This window comes from Aethalodelphis obliquidens, unplaced genomic scaffold (assembly GCF_003676395.1).
Source record: "Aethalodelphis obliquidens isolate GAN/ISIS:26980383/991018 unplaced genomic scaffold, ASM367639v1 scaffold92, whole genome shotgun sequence".
In the NCBI taxonomy this organism is placed as follows: Eukaryota; Metazoa; Chordata; class Mammalia; order Artiodactyla; family Delphinidae; genus Aethalodelphis; species Aethalodelphis obliquidens.
In genome coordinates this window covers 1,875,803-1,896,899 of record NW_020838036.1, presented here as the reverse complement: position 1 = coordinate 1,896,899, position 21,097 = coordinate 1,875,803, and the positions used below count along the sequence as shown (strand labels likewise).

Sequence of the window (21,097 nt, the reverse complement as noted above, 5' to 3'; positions counted from 1 at the left end):
ATCATTGCAACAAAAAGAATAAAATACCTAGGAATAAACCTACCTAAGGAGACAAAAGACCTGCATGCAGAAAACTATAAGACACTGATGGAAGAAATTAAAGGTGATACAAACAGATGGAGATTTATACCATGTTCTTGGATTGGCAGAATCAACATTGTGAAAATGACTCTACTACCCAAAGCAATATACAGATTCCGTGCAATCCCTATCAAACTACCAATGGCATTTTTCACAGAACTAGAACAAACAATTTCACAATTTTTATGGAAACACAAAAGACCCCAAAAGGCCAAAGCAATCTTGAGGAAGAAAAACAGAGCTGGAGGAATCAGGGTCCCTGACTTCAGACTATACTACAAAACTACAATAATCAAGACAGTATGCTACTGGCACAAAAACAGAAATATAGATCCATGGAACAGGATAGAAAGCCAAGAGGTAAACCCATGCATGTATGGTCACCTTATTTTTGATAAAGGAGGCAAGAATATACAATGTAGAAAAGACAGCCTCTTCAATAAGTGGAGCTGTGAAAACTGGAAATCTACATGTAAAAAAATGAAATTAGAAATCTCCCTAACACCATACACAAAAATAAACTCAAAATGAATTAAAGACCTAAATGGAAGGCCAGACACTATAAAACTCTTAGAGGAAAACATAGGCAGAACACTCTATGACATACATCACAGCAAGATCCTTTTTGACCCACCTTCTAGAGAAATGGAAATAAAAACAAAAATAAACAAATGGGACCTAATGAAACTTAAAAGCTTTTGCACAGCAAAGGAAACCATAAACAAGATGAAAAGGCAAGCCTCAGAATGGGAGAAAATATTTGCACACGAAACAACTGACAAAGGATTAATCTCCAAAATATACAAGCAGCTCATGCAGCTCAATATCAAAAAAAACAAACAACCTAATCCAAAAATAGGCAGAAGACCTAAATAGACATTTCACCAAAGAAGATATACAGATTGCCAACAAACACATGAAAGGATGCTCAACATCAATAATCATTAGAGAAATGCAAATCAAAACTACAATGAGGTATTACCTCACACCAGTAAGAATGGCCATCATCAAAAAATCTACAAACAATAAATGCTAGACAGGGTGTGGAGAAAAGGGAACTCTCCTATACTGTTGGTGGGAATGTAAGTTGATACAGCCACTGTGGAGAACAGTATGGAGGTTCCTTAAAAAACTAAACATACAACTACCATATGACCTAGCAATCCCACTACTGGGCATATACCCTGAGAAAACCATAATTCAAAAAGAGTCATGTACCACAATGTTCATTGCAGCACTATTTACCATAGCCAGGACATGGAAGCAACCTAAGTGTCCATCAATAGATGAATGGATAAAGAAGATGTGGCACATATATACAATGGAATATTACTCAGCCATAGAAAGAAACGAAATTGAGTTATTTGTACTGAGGTGGATGGACCTAGAATCTGTCATGCAGAGTGAAGTAAGTCAGAAGGAGAAAAACAAATACCATATGCTAACACATATATATGGAATCTTAAAAAAAAATGGTTCTGAAGAACCTAGCAGCAGGACAGGAATAAAGGTGCAGATGTAGAGAATGGACTTAAGGGCATGGGGAGGGGGAAGGGTAAGCTGGGATGAAGTGAGAGAGTGGCCTGGACATATATACACTACCAAATGTAAAATAGATAGCTAGTGGGAAGCAGCTGCATCATTCGGGGAGATCAGCTCGGTGTTTTGTGACCACCTAGAGAGGTGGGATAGGGAGGATGGGCGGGAGACACAAAATGGAGGGGATATGGGAATATAAGTATACGTATAGCTGATTCACTTTTTTATACAGCAGAAACTAACACAACAGTGTAAAGCAATTATATTCCAGTAAAGATGTTTAAAAAAGATAAAAAGAAGTATGTTTGTCTAAATTATTAGATATTTTTTACATTTTTGTTCTCTTCTGAAATGTTTTTAAACTTATTCAACTTCACTAGTAAGAAATGCAAATTAAAATAATGCTAAATATCAATTTTTGTCCACTAAAGCAGCCAGTTTTTACAATGTTGGCAAGAACACGTTGAAACACATGCTTTTATATGCTGCTGATATAAGGTTAAAATCTTAGATAATTTTTTGCGGGCAAAATATATAACATATATCAAAACCTTAAATGGCCCATGCAATTTTATCTGATAACTCCATTTTAGGAATGTATTTTAATGAAATAATCAGAGAACTGTATGACTATTCATCATTAATTTATTATAATATCAGAAAATTGGAAATAAAACTTAAATATCTAACAATAGAGGAATAGTGAAATATTAAATCATTATGATGAACTATTATGTACTGTTAAAAGTAATTATTTTGAAGAATAATTGATAAGATTATGTGGAAAAGCTATATGATTGCATTTAATTCTAAAATTTTATTAAGATATAATTCATATACCATGTAATTTGATCACTTACAGTATACAATTCAGTTGTTTTTAGGATATTCACAGAGTCATACAACGATCACCACAATCAATTTTAGAACATTTTTATTGCCCCCAAAAGAATCCCCATACTCATTAACAGTCACTCCCCATTCGTCCACTCCCACCCCTAGGAAACCACTAATCTACTTTCTGTCTCTATAGATTTGCCTATTCTGGACATTGAATATAATCCATGATTCCACTGAAGCATACGATATGTGATCTTTTGAGAGAAAACATTTGTAAATCAAATATTTGTTAGGAGGCTTGTATGCAGAATATATAAAGAACTCTTACAATTCTATAAATGAAAAGATAATACAACTTTTTTAATGAGCAAAGGATTGGAATAGACATTTCTCCATATACAAATGATCAGTAAGCACATGAAGGGGCTTCCCTGGTGGCGCAGTGGTTGAGAGTCCGCCTGCCAATGCAGGGGACATGGGTTCGTGTCCTGGTCCAGGAAGATCCCACATGCTGCGGAGCGGCTGGGCCTGTGAGCCATGGCCGCTGAGCCTGCGCGTCCAGAGCCTGTGCTCCACAATGGGAGAGGCCACAAAAGTGAGAGGCCCGTGTACCGCAAAAAAAAAAAAAAAAAAAAAAAGCACATGAAAAATGCTTAACATCATTAGCTATTAGGGAATACAAATCAAAACCACGAGATACCATTTAATTTCCACTAGGATGGCTATAATCCAGAAGACAGATAACAAGTGTTAGTGAGGATGTAAAGAAATCGGAATCCTCATACATTTCTGGTGGCAGTGTAGAATGGTGCAATCACTTTGGAAACAGTTTGGAAGTCCTTCAATATGTTAAACATAAAATTACCATATGCCCCAGCAATTCCACTCCTTGGTATAACCAAGAGAAATGAAAACATATGTCCAAACAAAAACTACTGCATAAATGTTCACAGAAGCATTATTCATAATAGCCAAAAAGTGGAAACATCACTAATATCCATCTACTGATGAGTAGATAAATAAAATGTGGCATATCCATACAATGGAATGTCATTTGGCAACCAAAAGAATACATGCTACAACATGGGATGGACCTTGAAAACATTATAAAATTACATTTTTAATTTAATTAAAAACTTTTAAGTATTAAAATGTATCTACATGTGTAGAAAAACACTGAAAGGAATTATACCAAAAATATAAGTAAAAGCAAATTTTTTACATGGGTTACTTCCTTCACTATCAAGCCTTAATACTTCAACCTCTCTCTTGCCAATATTTTTTCTCCCTAACTCCATTGCTTTAGCCAGCAAAAATCCAAATTCCAGATTCAATCCAGCTGTCTGCCTTCTCCATTTCTGTACTCAGCCTGCTGAGAACCACTACAAAAATAACACAACTGATTATAAATACTGTTTGCAGCGATTAGAAATAACACAACTGAGACTACACATTTGTGGCCTCCAACCTTACCTGGCCTGTTAAGTCTTCACTATTTACCAGTAGTTTTTTCCTTTATTAACCACAACTTCATATAGTCTCTCATATCACTCCTATCCCATATCATAATGAAAGTCCTAACACATGAAATAGGGCTAAAAAAGGAGATTAAAGTAACTCTAATTGTAAAAGAAGAAGTAAAATTATCTCTATTTGCAGATGTCATGATTGTCCACACAGATCATCCAAAGAATCTACAAAAACTCCTAGAACTAATGAGTGAGTTTATCAAGTTCACAGCATACAAGATCAATGCACAAACATCTATTATGTTTCTGTACACTAGCAATGCACAACTGGGAAACCAAAATCAAAAACACAATACAATTTACAGTAACTTCAAAAAATTAACTAACTAGATATAAATGTAACAAATCATACACAATATCTGTATGCTGAAACTTGTAAAACACTGATGAAAAAAACCATGGAAGACCTAAATAAACGAGATATATACTATGCTTATGGGTCAGAAGACTCAGTATAAGTAAGATGTCAATACTTCCTAAATTGATAGACAACTTTAATACAATCCTAATTAAAATTTTTTATTTTAATCAAATATTTTGTAGAGATAGACAAGCTTGCACTAAAATTTAAATGGAAAAGGGAACTAGAATAGCCAAAACAATTCTGAAAAAAATACATAACTGAAGGACTCAAACTGTCCAATTTTAAGACATACTATAATGCTACTGTAGTCAAGACAGTGTGGTATTAGCCAAAGGACAGACTCATAAGCCAATGGAACAGAATAAAAAATAAATACAGAAATAGACCCATATAAAGATTCTCAACTGATTTTTACACAAAGATACAATGGTAATTCAATGGAGAAAATAGTCTTCAACAAATAGTGATAGAATAATTGGACATACCTATACTATTACACCTCACAACATATGCAAAACTTAACTCAAAATGGATCATAGACCTAAATGTAAAATGTAAAACTATAAAAATCTTAGAAGAAAATGTAGGAGAAAATCTTTATCACTTTGAGTTAGGCAAATAGTTCTTAGATATGACATCAAAAGTAATATACATAAAAGAAAAAATTTACAAATTGGACTTCAACAAAATTAAAAATGTATTCTCTGAGAAGAACATTGTTAAGAGAATAAAAAGACAAGCCACTGACTGGGAGAAAATATTTGCAAAACACATATCTGATAAAGGACTTGTATCCAGAAAATGTAAAGTGCTCTAAAATGTCAAAAGTAAGGAAACCAACACAATAAAGTAATGGGCAAAAGTTTTCAATGGACACTTCACCAAAGAAGTGGAAATAAACATAAGAACATGCTTGATGGGGTTGCCAAGATAGCGGAGTAGGAAGACCCTGAACTTATCTACTCCGATAGACACACCAGAATTACAACTACTTACAGAGTAGCTATCTATGAGAAAGACCTGAAACCTAGCAGAAAAGATTTCCTACAACTAAAGACATAAAGAAGGAACCACAATGAGATGGGTAGGAGGGGCAGAGATGCAGTATAGTCAGAATCCACACCCCCAGGTCAGCAACCACAAATGGGAGGAATATCACAGTCCTAGAGATTGTCCCCAAGGAGCAAGGGGTCTGACTCCCATGTCAGGCTCCCCAGCCTGGGCATCCTGCACTGGGAAAACAGGCTCCCAGAACATCTGACATTGAAAACTATCAGGGCTTAGGTTGAGAGAGCTGGAAGGCTGTAAGAAACAGACTCTGCTCTTAAAGGGCACATGCAAAATCCCACATGTTCCAAGTCCCAGGGAAGAGGCAGTAGTTTGAAAGGAGCCTGGGTCAGACCCACTTGTTGATCTTGGAGAGACTCCTGGAGAGACAGGGGGGCAACTGCTACTCACCTGGGGAATGGAGACAGTGGCAGCAGCCATTAGGGACCTCATTCTATCATGATAATACCAGCACTGGCAAGCACCATTTTGGAATCCTCCTACCAGCCTGTTAGCACTGGGGACACAGCCCCATCTACCAGCAGGCTGGCAGCAGCTCCAAACCCGTCAGGGCCACACAGCCAGCCATGTAGGAAGCCTAGCCCACACTTCAGTGGGCCCACAGCTACTGCACAAGGCATGGCCTCACAGCCAACCAGACTGGGATCAAGACCTACCCACCAACACAACCCCAGTAGTTAGCCCTGACACAACAGAATGGCACATGCAGCCCACATGGGGGCACCCCTAGAGCATATAGCACTGGTGACCTGAGGGGAGCATGCTGCTGGGCCCCATAGGACGTCTCCTACATAAAGTCACTTCTCCAAGATCGGGAAACATAACCAACCTACCAAATACATAGAAATAAAAACAGCAATTTAGGCAAAATGAAGTGACAGAGGAATATATTCCAAACAAAGGAACAAGATAAAACCCCAGAAGAAGAACTAAATGAAATGAAATGGAGATAAGCAATCTACATGATAAAGAGTTCAAGGTAATCATAATAAAGATGTTTAACAAACTCAAGAGAAGAAAGGATGAACACAGTGAAAATTTCAACAAAGGGTTAGAAAATGTAAAGAAGAGTCAAATACAGTTGAAGAATACAATAACAGAAATTAAAAAACACTAGAAGGAGTCAACAATGGATTAGATGACACAGAGGAATGGATCAGAGATCTAGATGAAACAGCATAGTGGAAGTCACCCAAGCTGAACAAGAAAAAGAAAAAAAGGGCTTTAAAAAAAATGAGGATCGTATAAGAGACCTCTGAGACAACATCAGCATACTACATTCTCATTATAGGGATCACAGAAAGAGAAGAGATATAGATAAAGGGTTAGAGAACTTATTTGAAGAAATAATAGCTGAAAACTTCCCTAATCTGGGAAAGGAAAAGACATCCAGATTCAGGAAGCACAGAGGGGTCCCAAACAAGATGAACACAAAGAGGTGCACACCAAGACACATTATATCTAAATGGCAAAATTAAAATAAAATGAGAATCTTAAAAGCAGCAACAGAAAAGCAACATGTTATGTACAAGGGCACTCCCATAAAGCTATCATCTGACTTTTCAGCAGAAACTCTGCAGGCCAAAAGGATTGGCACAATATACTGGAAGTGAGGAAAGGAAAAAAGTTACAACCAAAACTACTCTACGCTGCAAAGTTCTCATTCAGATTTGAAGAAGTGATAAAGAGTTTACAAAGCAAAAGCAAAAAGAGTTCAGCACCACTAAACCAGCTTAACAAGAAATGTTAAAGGCACTTCTCTAAGCAAAAAAGGCCACAACTAGAAATATGAAAATTATGAAAAGAAAAATCTCACTGGTAAAGGCAAACATGCAGTAAAGGTAGTAGAATAACCACTTATAAATCTAGTAGGAAGGTTAAAAGACAAAAGCAGAAAAAGCATCTATATCCACAATAAGTAGTTATGGGATACACAAAACAAAAAGATGTAAAATATGATGCCAAAAACAATAAACACTGGGGATGGGGAGGAGTAGAAATGTAAGATGGTTAGAATGCACTTGAACTTAAGAGGTCATCAACTTAAAATAATCACATATGTAGAGAGAGGTTGTCATATATGTACCTCATGACAACTACAAACCAAAACCATATAATAGATACATACACAAAAAAGAGAAACACTAAAGGTAGTCATTAAATTATAAGGGAAGACAGCAAATGAAGAAGGGAACAACAACAAAAAGAGCTACAAAACCAACCCCAAAACAGTTCACAAAATGGCAATAAGTAATACCTATCAATAATTACTTTAAATGTAGATGGAGTAAATGCTCCAATCTAAAGACATAGAGTGGCTGAATGGATTAAAAAGCAAGACCCATGGGCTTCCCTGGTGGCGCAGTGGTTGAGAGTCCGCCTGTCGATGCAGGGGACACGGGTTCGTGCCCCGGTCTGGGAGGATCCCACATGCCGCGGAGCAGCTGGGCCCGTGAGCCATGGCCGCTGAGCCTGCATGTCCGGAGCCTGTGCTCCGCAACGGGAGAGGCCACAACAGTGAGAGGCCCGCATACCGCAAAAGAAAAAAGAAAAAAAAAACAAGACCCATACACATGCTCCCTACAAGAGACTCAACTTCAGATCTAAAGCCACACACAAACTGAAAGTAAGGAGATGGAAAAATGTATTCCATGCAAATGGAAGCTAAAAGAAAGCTGGGGTAGCAGTACTTGCATCAGACAAAATAGATTTTAAAACAAAGTGTAAGAGTGTTACAAGAGACAAAAAAGGACATCAACATAGTAGCACCTAAATACATAAAGCAAATATTAACAAACATAAAGGAGAACTTGACAGTAATGCAATAATTGTAGGGAAATTTACCACCCCACTTACATCAATAGACAGATCATCCACACAAAATCAATAAACGAAGGCCTTAAATACGAATATGTTCAATAATATTGTAATAACTTTCTATGGAGACAGATGGTTACTAGACTTATCAGGGTGATAATTTCATAATGTATGCAAATGTCAGATCACCATGTAGTACACTTGAAGCTAACATAATGTACATCAAGTATATTTCAATTAAAATAAATTAAAATTGATTGTGAATAGTCTATGAAATTAGTGCCAAAAGTCTTTGTTAAAATATAGTCATTCACATTTGAAAATTGGTAGTATGGCAGTGGAGTTATTTTTAAAACACAGATATCCATGGGACTTCCCTGGTGGTGCAATGGTTAAGAATCTGCCTGTCAATGCAGGGGACATGGGTTTGAGCCCTGGTCCAGGAAGATCCCACATGCCGTGGAGCAACAAAGCCCTTGCACCACAACTACTGAGCCTGTGCTCTAGAGCCTGCGAGCCACAACTACTGAAAGCCCGCACACCTGTGCGCCACAACCACTGAAGTTCGTACATCATAACTACTGAAGCCCACGTGCCTAGAGCCTGTGCTCCACAACAAGAGAAGCCACCGCAATGAGAAGGCTGTGCACCGCAACGAAGAGTAACTCCTGCTCGCTGCAACTAGAGAAAGCCCACACACAGCAACGAACACCCAATGCAGCCAAAAAATAAATTTTTTTAAAACAAAAAAAACTTTAATAAATAAATAAAATATAGATATCCATTGAGGAGGCGGGGGGAAGGAAAGCTGCTCAATATCACTAGCCATTAGGAAAATGCAAATTAAAACACAAGGAGATTCCTTTATACCCATACTGGAATGGGTAATTTTGTTTTTACATAGGGATAATTCCAAGTGCTGATAAGGATGCAGAACAATTGGAATTCTCATACATTTCTTGTGGGGTTGCAAAATAGCTCAGGTACTCTGAAAAACAGTTTGACAGTTCCTTATAAAGTTTCTTACAACGTTAAACATACACTTACCATATATGACCCAGTAATCCTACTCCTGCATATTTCCCCTAGAAAATGAAAACTTGTGTTCACACAAAAATCTGTATATGAATGGTTATAGCAGCTTTATTTATACTAGCCCAAACCTGGAAAACAAAAGAAATGTCCTTCAATGGGTAAAGAGTAAACTACCAAACGTAAAATAGATAGCTAGTGGGAAGCAGCCACATAGCACAGGGAGATCAGCTCGGTGCTTTGTGACCACCTAGAGGGGTGGCATAAGGAGGGTGGGAGGGAGGGAGACGCAAGAGGGAAGAGATATGGGAACATATGTATATGTATAACTGATTCACTTTGTTATAAAGCAGAAACTAACACACCATTGTAAAGCAATTATACTCCAATAAAGATGTAAAAAAAAAGAGTAAACAAAGTATACTACTCAGCAATCTTTTGATTTGATGAACAATTGATACTTATAGCAACATAGATGAACCTAAAATGCATTATTGTAAGTGAAAAAATCCCAGTTCATAGCACAGGGAATGTCATCAATAATATTGTAATAACCTTTGTATGGTGCATAATCTATAAAAATATCAAATCACTATGTTGTATACCTGAAACTAATATAATATTGTAAGTCAACTATACTTCAATTTAAAAAAACAAAAATATTTTTTAAAGGCTATGTGCTATATGATTCCATTTGTATGAAATTTTGGAAAAGGCAAAAATACATAGAGAGAAAACAGATTGGTGGTTGCCTGGCTTAGGGGGCTGAGGAAGTTCTACATTGTATCTGAGATGGTGGTTACAAGATTCCACCCATGTGTAAAAGCTCGCAGAACTGTAAACCAAACAGAAGTTAATTTTAATACATTTAAATTATAAATTAAAAAATCCTTCTCTCATGCTTCTCTGGAACTTCCTACACCCTTCTTCCCCCCACCCCTACCATCAGACATCTCCTTCTTAAGACAGTGTCTTCCCAAACTTTGCTAGGTTTTCTCCTGACCATCACATAAATCTACTCATTCCTTAGGGAATCTACCCATTTCTTGGCTAAAGGGCATATGTATGCTGATAACTGCTGGATATGTATCTCCAGCCCAGAACTCTTTACTGAGTTCCAGACCTGAATAACCAAGTGCCTTTCAATTTCACCCACCCCAAAATCCATTTCCTGTTTTGTTCCTTCTCCTTCATCTCCCACTCACATCTAATTTTTCACTGAGGTGTGTTGATTGTACTTCCTAAATATCTCTGGAAGCTGTGTACTTTTTCTAGCCTGATTACCATGACCCCAAACCATGTGTCTGTCATCTGTGTTACTGCAATAGCTTTTTAACTGATTTTCCTGATTCCCGTCTTGCCCCTCTTCCAGTCCATTCTCCATATTGCAGCTAGAATGATGAAAAACTTAAATCTGTGTAGTGGCTCTTTTGTTGGCTTCAGCATAGTCTGAACTCCTTAACATGGCTTACAAGACCTTTTATGATCCAGCCCCTGCTCACCTCTCCAGATTCTTAACTCTGAAGCTTCTTCTCCACCAGTTCTATCCCCACATTCTATACTTGAGCCACACCTCAACTTCTTTCAGCCCCTCAAACATGCCACTGATGCTTCCCATGATTGGGATGCTTCCTCAGCAACCTCCCACCTCCTCCATTCCAGTCTCCTTCAGCTGGCTATATAGTATTTATTCTCTAGGTTTCAGCCTCCACATCATTTACTCGGGTATATCACTGACTGATGTCTTTTGGGTGCCACCATAACATTATGAGAGCCCTTTTATTCTGTGTTGTAATAGCCTACTTACTTTTCTGTTGCCCAAACTAGATTGTAAGCTCCTTGAGAGCAGTCACTATGTCTTGTTCACATTTTAGTGCCAGCTTCTAGCACAATGCCTGGCACATGGTAAGTATTCAATAAATATTTGTCAAATGAATGAATGAGAAGAAGGGCGTGGGAAACAGTCTCTGAGATGATAGGTCATTTTTTTCTTTATCCCTTTCTATAGTTTCCAATTATTCTATGATGAACATGAATTGCTTTTATAATAAAAGAATACTTTAAGAAATTCCCTGGAGGTCCAGTGGTTAGGAGTCAACACTTTCACTGCCGTGAGCCCATTTTCAATCCCTGGTCAGGGAACTAAGATCCCGCAAGCCACATGGCATGGCCAAAAGGAAAAGTTAGAAATAATTTTAAAAGTATATTAAACATAAAAGAAAAGAGAAAAACTATGAAGAAAATTTAAATCACCTATAATCCCACCACCTGAAGATAACTCATGTTAACATTTTGTTATATTCCATCGATATTTTATATGAATATATTTGTTAAACATTGAGACCATATTGTGTTCAGTTTCGAATTCTGCTTTTTTCACTAATGCTGAAAGTAATTTCCCATTACATCAAAGTGCTATTGTTTATTTAACCAATTCTCTGCTGTCCAACATTAAGATTTTATTCAGTTTTTCACTATTATGAGTAAGGTTGCCAATAATATCATTGAACTTAAACATTTTTCCTCATTTATAATCATTTTCCTATGATAGGCTCCTAGAAGCAAAACTACTGGTATGAACTTTTTAAAAGACCATTAATATATATGGCCAAATTGTTTTCCAGAAAGCTTATACTAATAATAGCTGCTTGAGTACCTACTATATCGTTTTAGTTAGATTTTGTTATGCCTGTTTTACAGATGAAGAAACTAATTTGTCCAGAATCACAGAGATAGCAAATAGCAAAGTTAGAATTCAAATTCAGAATTGCCCAATTTCAAAGCTTATGTTATTTCTTGTGAATTTCAGAAATAAATATTTTTGCATTATCAAATTATTATGTATATGTACTAGAGGAAATGTGGAAAATAGAAAGTAGAGAAAATGAAAATAAATTACCCATGAATCCACCACTTCCAACAACTTAGTGTATTTCATTGGTCTTTGTTCCAGATAATGATTCTGGGTTAAAAATAAGTATAACATTGTATATATAATTTTGCATCCTGCTTTTTTCACTTAATATTTTTCAATGCTGATGCATACTCTTCAAAAATATATAACAGTTGCATATTATTGTCAATGGACGTTACCATGTGGATATTTACAGTAGCTTAGCTCACTTGTGAATTTCTTTTTTTCATTCCCAGGACCCTCTATCTCCAATGAAGCTTACAGAGTTCAGTGTTGGGAACCATTCTAATCTTCAAAATAAGTCACCATGGCAGATTGGAAGCTTCACAATTTGAAAGCATCCCATCAAATTCTTGCTGTGCAGATAGATGTTTCAGGACTTTACAGGTTATTTAATTTACTAGCTGAACTCATCAATCTGGTAGCAATTAATTCAAGCCAGTCTTCCTCTGCTTCTTTCTTCATTTCCCCTCTCCCCATCTGTGAAAGCCTAAATGTAACATATTTATCTTTCCAGAGGCTCTTTTCATTACTCTTGTCAGGTAAAGGGGAACTCAAAAGACTTCCTTGGAGTCTTTAACTTCCCTAGAAAGACTGTTAATCATATCTATAGAGTCTTTGTTTTATTGAGGGGAATCAGACTAGCTTGCTGCTTGTACACATGTGCATTTATAAGCATGCATATGTGCAGCATATTTACACAAAATTCTTCTGTGGTGTTGTGAAAAATTAGGCTTAAAAAATCTGAAGTTTTTATTCAATCATATTTTTTTAAATAGCAATTTAAATATTTGCTGAGCTGTGAACACCTTCCCTATATCAGGTACCTAAAATTCAAGAGGGAGATTCAACACTGTGATCAAGGTCCTCAAATTGGGAATTGAACAACTATGTAAAACCTGTTCTCTGTCATAGATGTGTGATATTCCTGAAAACACCACAGCTAAGAGAGAAGATCAGATCAGATTTCCATTTTATTTAACATAATGATCGGTGTTTTAAAGACTTTTAATGCCACACTGTGGTAAAATTCTCCAATAACGTTTATTCTTTTCTCTGCTACCTAGCTTTATTTTAGCCTTTATGAATTACTCTTATGATGAAAGAAAAACTATAAGCCTAAGTTATTGACCATTGGCTTTGTTAAGGGGTTTAAGGATGATGTTCAGGTTTAATTACAATACTGTTAATAAGGGTGAAGTTTCACAGTTGAAATTAGCCTAAGGATTAGCACTAAAGGTATTTTTTTTCACAACAGGGATTAATGTACAGATAGTGAAAAACCTAACAGTAATATGCCAACTCTTTCTCTTTTTTCTTTTCTTTGCTTTTTTTTTAGTTCCAGTAGTAGTGCAGCCATTAAGGCAGTTTACATCCATTTCCCAATTTATTTATAATAAGCCTTTATTTTAGTCCTAGTGCCTGAATCAATGAGTATGGACATTAATGCTGCTTCTCTATAATAATAATACCTAAGAGTATTGATGGTTTTCATTTCTCAGTCAGTGTCATAGTGCCCAGCTGCTAACAATAGAAGTCCCAACTCTTACAGAGATCAGTGAGTTAGAGGCATCGTACTGATGTCAAGTTATTGAGCTCCTAGAGGGATGTTAGTTTTGCTAAATTATTCCCCCTAAAACCTTTTTGAGTAAAAAAGAATTGCCTGCCACAAACAATTCAGTGTTCAGATTTCAGTAGAGCTGTGAATGTGAGCAATTCAGCTACTTAAAGCAACAAAAGACATGTTCATTTGAATCCTCTAGGTAATTTTGGTCACGGTAAGACTTTCAGCATAAATTAAATGGATTGTGATTGTGGCCAGCATTTCATTTGAGAGGATACTAGACACGACTAAATCTATTAGGGCCAGGGACTGTTTCTCAAACTCAGATGCCAAGAACCAGCCTAGAGGATTATGCACACTGGGTTTCATGAAGAAATCGTGTATGTTCAGATGGGAAGATTTTTTTTCCCCTTCCTCTTTCCCTTTAAAACACTCTCTTGTTTGGGTTTATCTTGAAAGCTTATTTGATCATCCACATGGTCTTATGTTTGACAAGCCTTGCCTTATATTCATATAGAAATGCACCTTTCCTAAAGGTAGGGCTGTTGCTTACTCCACAGCCAGTAGGCCTCAAAGCAATCTTTCCCATCCATCATCTTCTGCCAAGAGTTTAGGCAGAATAGCCGCTAACTATGATTCAAAGTCATGAAGGAATCAAGAACTTATTTAATGAATAGAGTGTACCAGCACTCAGCACTCATAGAAATCAGGTCATAAAAGACAGTGTCAGGGAACCACATAAAAGCACTGGAAGGGTAAAGCTCAGGAAAGCTATAATGCAAAGTTGATTGTTTAATGTCTTACAGACTTACACTGTCTTCAAAAGGCCAAATAAATCAGGGTTTTACCTGGGGGCTTAGGGAAATAAAGAAACCCTATTCCTATCTCTGAACCTTTATTCCAATAGCTTATAGATTCTGATATTATCCCCGTTATAGGTCATTGAGTATTGACTTCTGTACCTAGACACCACCACCACCCCAATTGGTTTACTATTAGGAAGACAGACAGGTTTGTTTGATAATTAGCATACCCTGATCTGGCTCCTTTGCTTGCTTTTCCTTGGGGCCATGTCCAATAACCTCCGTGGGATCTCATTCCCCAATCTTTGGTACCCATCTTCCCCATCTGCAAAACAAAGACACTCATTGTTGGGATCATACAGGTGAAAGGTGCTATGTAACTCCCCAGTGCTCTTATATATCCTTCATTGCAGGAATGGAATGCAAAGTTTAACCAGAACAGTATTTCTAAACAAATCAGTGTGCTCCATTCTTTCTTCCACGCTCTCATTGATGATTTGTTCTTGCAGAACTTAGAGTACCTTATTAATGATATTCCATTCATTCCAACAATGTCCTTGGAAAGAGGCGGAATAGAAGTGATTTTCCCCATGGTACAACCTTAAAAATTAAGGACAAAAGAAATGAAGCACCCTCCAAAAGCACATAGCTCTCTGGGACAGAACTCACAGTTGCCATGTCCAGTGCACCGTTAGAGTGACTTGGCTTCCCAGTACTGGGATAACCATGGAGCAGCTTAGAACACTGAGAGCAATTGGGGCAGGACCACATTTCAGAAGAGTCTCACTTTGTCCAAAATCTGAAAGTATGCAATTTATACAATTCTTATTTTCTATGTGATAGAAATGTAATATGTGCCTCTTTCCCCTTCTGGCCCCATGTGACACATATATTTCACACTGTGTGGCATCAGCCAGTGCCATTATGTCCTCTGGCACCCATAGAGCCCACTCTCAGGATTGTCTTTGCCAGAGAAAAGAATGTGCTTCCTCATGTTTATGCCAAGTTGCACAAAGTGTAGACATTGAGATTAATGAATATTTAAGCACAATCCTAGCAGTATAAGAATATTGAATATACATTATTGTAATGTGCATCTGAAATTTAATGTGGCCCAAATTCATAGGAATGTAACAGTCATGCAAAGCCTATCCCTTTCACCTATCATCACACATATATATCTATACATGTGTGCACACACACAGTGCCCCCAAAGCAGGCTGCCTGGTCATCAGGAGCAAATAGTTTAAAGGAATGAGTCTCTGTCCTCTTAGAAAAAAGTCCAACAGTCACTGCAAGTGAATATTCCATTCATACATTCTAAAACTTCTGCTCCTAGAGTAGCTAAGGTACTCAGTTGGTGCCAAAGACATGTTCTGTGCCTCTATCAGAGTCACAGAAGGCATGTGACAAGATTGTTAGACCTTTCCACAAGTCTCATGTTCTTTGAAAATTCATGAGTTGCATCCAATCAGTAGTAAATAGTTTATGAGGTATGGTACATCTGCATTTCTTTAACCAGAGCTATAATGTACCATATTAAATAGTAGTCTTTTGCATGCAGGTATTATGTAATGTAATAATGAATGGATGGCACCTAATAGCATGCAACCCATGACCGTTTACTTCCCCAAAAGGGCTAGGGCTGTGTCCCACACAGTGTTCAAAACTATTAAATGTATTCTTTGTAGCAGCCTCGTATATGGCCATCAGCAGATTGAGTTAGACATGAATGTAATATATCAGGAAGTAGATTCTTAGTAGGGAATGGTGTTAAAGGGGAAAAAAAACAGTAAGATAAGATGCATTTAAGGAATAATGGCTGTCATCCTGCTGGCTAAATCAGCAAAGGGATGCAGCAGGAAAGCTTGTACTGGGTCGTGGTAATATATGAAATGCATTGGAGAGCCAGAAAAAGAAAAGCACTGGAGACCTCAGCAGTTAAGCTCAAGTTGCCAATTTGCTACAAATCCTTTTTTCCACCAATCTGCTCAAAGTAATTGTATATAATATTCTTAAAACCATGTGTCTTGCTACAAAAATACCCACAAATACTGACCAGCTTTATCTTCCTAAGTTCTTTATTAAAAGCATATGCATAAAATTGTCATTTCTTTTCTATATTATGGAGTTGTTAAACAATGTTGGCAAAGGCTAAAATTTCAGACCACCTTGATGGAAGTTTCTATACTTCTCATTTCATGGGTATAATAGTGGAGTTTATTCACTCCCAGGTTGATTTGTATGTGGTATGTAGACTCTTCTGTAACATCTCATCTTCCAAACACCCCCTATTCCTGTGCTCAGTGTTTCTTATGTTCCTACATGGATATTAGTTGGGAAATTAGCAGCAATGGCTTTCTGGTAGAATGCTGACTAGTTTAATGTCACTTAAGTTCAGTCTGCTCAGCCTCACACATCTTTTGCCTTTCCCTCTGTTATTGTGATAAGTAAAAAGAAAGAGAAAACGTATATGTCTAAGGGTGATATGAACTCTGGTTTCCTTTTTCTTACAGTGAAGACTATGTTTATTATTCTCCAGATGCATGTTACCTGAAAAAAAATACAATGATGCTGAGAAAAGATTACAGTGGTCCACTTGCTCCTAAGTTATATCTTACCCTCAGGGAAACATTTGGAGACACCCTTATTCAGTAAGCCTCAGATAAGCTTCCCCTCAATAGATGCTTCATTTGCACAAAAAAAAATCATTTTAAGACAGAATTAGCCAACAAGAAGGCAGAAGTCATTGAAAATGCAGAGCACTGAAAGCTGAAGTTTGAAACAAAATTGCTGACCATGACTAAATAATAATGGAGAATCACTTTGGAAAGGCCCAACCTGTAGAGGTCACACTTAACACAAACCAGAAAGAAGTCTTTTATTCCAGTTAAGCTTATTTTAAAAGTACTTACTTAGACTAGGTAGACCTCAGAACATCTCAGTTGAAAAATCCCATTTCATTTATTCCAATGCATCAGCTACAAACAGCTTTAATTTGCATAACAAACACAATGTAAAAAATTCAAATACCAGAAACAAAGGTAGCTGATGATTCTAGATTTTAAAAATGCATAAAAGAGGAGACCTTTATACAGGAATCTTATTTGAGTAGAGGTTACTAAGGAAATTCAAGACATAGATGTTTAAAAGGAAGCTTTAATTTATAGATATACGTAAAATGGTTCATACAGGAATGTGTAAAGGTATAGACATGTATTTTCTTGATGTTATAAACAACAAAATTTACAAATTAATTTTCTCACCAAATGTAGGGACATTGAAAAATTAGTTTCTTTTTGAATGTTAAAATACTCATTCTCACACAGTAGCATGTTTCATTGTTTAGACTTTCACGGGGTGGAAAATTTATGATAGTAAAAAGTACATTTTAAGCAAACTTTTATTAAAAGTATTTGAATATGTTTATGGTTTTAAAAGAAATTTTCCTCATAAACCTTAACTGAAGTATTTATATCAACTTTGCAAATTAGCACAATATTAGACCCAGATCCTGACAATGTTGGTGTTGACAAAAAGAAAAAGAAAAAACCCACAATGTGAGAGCTGTGAGCTCAGTTTTATTTGGGGCTAAGGACTATAGCCCATGAGACAGCCTCTCAGATAGCTCTGAGGAACTACTCTGAAGAGGTTGGGGTTTGGGGGAGGTCAGTATATGTGTGATTTTGGTGAAGGGGGTATATGCAATTAAGCACACATCTCAGTAGAAGGTTGCTGCTAGTCACGGGAAGCAGTTGTCTCCATTAATGATTTTAGTGCTTTTCTAGGTATGAGAAGATGCAAGAATTTGGGTTTATAAAACTTCCTACTGAAAATATCTATCTGAAGGCCTGTTCTGCCAGCTTTTCCCAGAGTGCCTCATTCCTGATCTCCACCCTGAACTCATTTCAGGGTGTGTTAAAGGTCAGTGACTACAGTGTCCAGTGACTAGAGCCAGATGGCAAGCAACATTCTTTAGTTGGCATTGGCAAACTCTAAAATAAATATGGCAGTAGTATATAAGAATTTCAAGACAAATAAAATGCAATTCATTGTACAAGGAAAGCAAAAGTTTTGCTATTGGAACATTAAAGATTGTGGGATACCAATTAGTCAGAAATTGTTATTAAGTTATATTTACCAATCCACTGTCATACCAAACATAAATTACCCTGGACAATTAGAAGGCACTTATTAGAGTAATGTAGTTCAGAGGGAACGAGTACAGATGCAAATCTGAAGTGGCTTCTGAATCATAAGTGTGTGTGTGGCAGGGCTACTGGGTACTGAGGGTTGAGGTTTCTGTGAGTTGTAAAAAATTAAGGGGGAATACTGGGGGAAACAAGCCAAGATGGGAAACATTAACATTTTAACCTATTTTCCACTTGATTATGATTTCCCCTAAACTTTGAAGCCTTCTATTTTCTACCTACATATTATCAATCTATTAAAACTGTAATTTTGTTGTGGGTAAAATTAACTTACCTCTTCTATGCCTAATACTGATCCAGAGAACTTCAGATTTGCATTTCCATCACTGCCTCTGTCTGATTATTGTAACAAAACTACCTGGAGCTCTATATATAAACATTACTTTTAAATACTTTCACTTATCATGAACTTGGGAAGTTTTCTACTTTTTACTCACAGGTAGTTTTAGACAAGTTCAGTTCAACCAAAGTCATCAGAAACAACTTTGCCCTTATATGACTGTTTTCATAGGGTGTAGACACTACAATCCTAGTTGATAACTAAAACAATGCATTTTTTATGGAGTTTTTCTAGTGCTACCCAATCCAGCTTTAAATCTACTTCTTTATAATAATTCTCACTGCTATGAGCTATTACCTTTGTGAATCCTATTGTCAAGAAAGAAAAGAAGGCTAGTAGGAAGAGAGGGAGAGAGGGAAATTGAATTCATTTGAGGTTGCCTTAAACTAGGGACCCTAAATCTTATTTTGGTCATGCACTCCTTTGAGAATCTAAAGAAAGCCATGGACACTCTCCATAGAAAAGTACACACACACACGAACACACAGAGAATTTTATAATTTCAGAGGGTTTCCAGATACTCTGAAATATGTTCATATATCCTATTTAAGAATTCCTACTTTAAATTGTGTCCCATATTTATAGAATCATCAAATCAAATAAGTGAACCTGTATGTGATACTGTGTTGCATTATCAAACTGGGCTACAGGCTACCAATTAATGCAAAGTCTATGGCTGAGTTTATTATATTTTCAGAATTTGCGATTTCCATAATCCTCCCTATTACTCAAGGCTTTGGAGCAGTTGGATGAGCAGCAGAATGGCTGTTGCTAAGGATATCAGAGAGATCGGCTATGTACACAGCAGGTACTATATAAAGTCTTCTCTTCAGACAACAGGGGACCAAATGTTTCTCATCAAATTCAAGGAGTTTTAAGATGACAGCTGTTGGAATATTTAGTTCATGTCAGTGTTATTTTTAGTGACACTGACACTGGTTTTTAAATGTCAGAAATGGGCTTTTAAGGAGAATTTTCTATTATAAGCATTATGCCTTTTTTTTTTACTTTCAACCCTCCTGTCATTTATTAGATCTTGCAAATTGCATGCCTAAAGTTTAAATATCTCTTTTAATGTTGTGTGAATTTATGCTACCTGGCAGTGGTTCTCAAAGTGGAGACCCTCAAGAACTATCCAAAAGGAACACAGGAAACAATCTCTGAATCTCTGGGCCAGAAACAGTTCATTTTGCCTCCAGCCAGAGTGGAAAAAACTGGTAACTCATGGACCAAGAGCTATAAGTGTTCACAAGGGTATTATGTAGTGAGTAATGGGGAAAATTTTGCCTTGACTAAAGGGTGCTCTGGACCTACTGAACAAAGCTTAAGAACAAGCCTTATGAAAATCAAATTGTTCATAAGTAACTTCACTGTGTCTCAGAACAAAACTCAAGAATTACAGGACTTCCCTAGTGGTGCAGTGGTTAAGATTCTGGGCCCGGGTTCAATCACTGGTCTGGGAACTAGATTCCACATGCATGTCACAACTAAGGAGATGGTGAGCCAAAACTAAGGAGCCCATGAGCCGCAACTAAGGAGCCCGCCTGCTGTAACTAAGGAGCCCACATGCTGCAACTAAGGAGCTGGTGAGCCACAACTAGGGAGACCTTGAGCTGCAACTAAGGAGCCTGCCTGCCGTAACTAAGAAGCTGGCTAGCTACAACTAAGGAGCCCATGAGCCGCAACTAAGGAGCCTGCCTGCCACAACTAAGACCTGATGCAACCAAATAAATTAATTAATAAATTTTAAAAAAAGAATTAACAGTAATGAAAATATCTAATGAACTTCCCTGGTGGTCCAGTGGTTAAGACTCCACACTTCCAATGCAGGGGACACAGGTTCGGTCCCTGGTCAGGAAACTAAGATCCCACATGCTGCATGGCCAAAAGATTAGAAAAAGAAACAGAAAAGAACATATCTAGCACCCAACATGAAAAAATTCACAGTATCTGGCACTCAATACATAATTACCAGCCATTCAAATGAGCAGTAAA

At 37.0% G+C, this 21,097-nt stretch overlaps 1 protein-coding gene across 1 annotated transcript in view; it reads left to right on the top strand.

The window, feature by feature from the left end:
* ZDHHC15 (zDHHC palmitoyltransferase 15) overlaps window positions 1-20,596 on the top strand; it is a 135,010-nt gene extending 114,414 nt beyond the window's left edge. The window contains exon 12 of the mRNA XM_027095592.1: window positions 12,421-20,596. The gene's annotated coding sequence lies outside the window, so the exon portion shown is untranslated. The remainder of the gene's footprint in view (window positions 1-12,420) is intronic.
* Window positions 20,597-21,097: the final 501 nt, after the last annotated feature.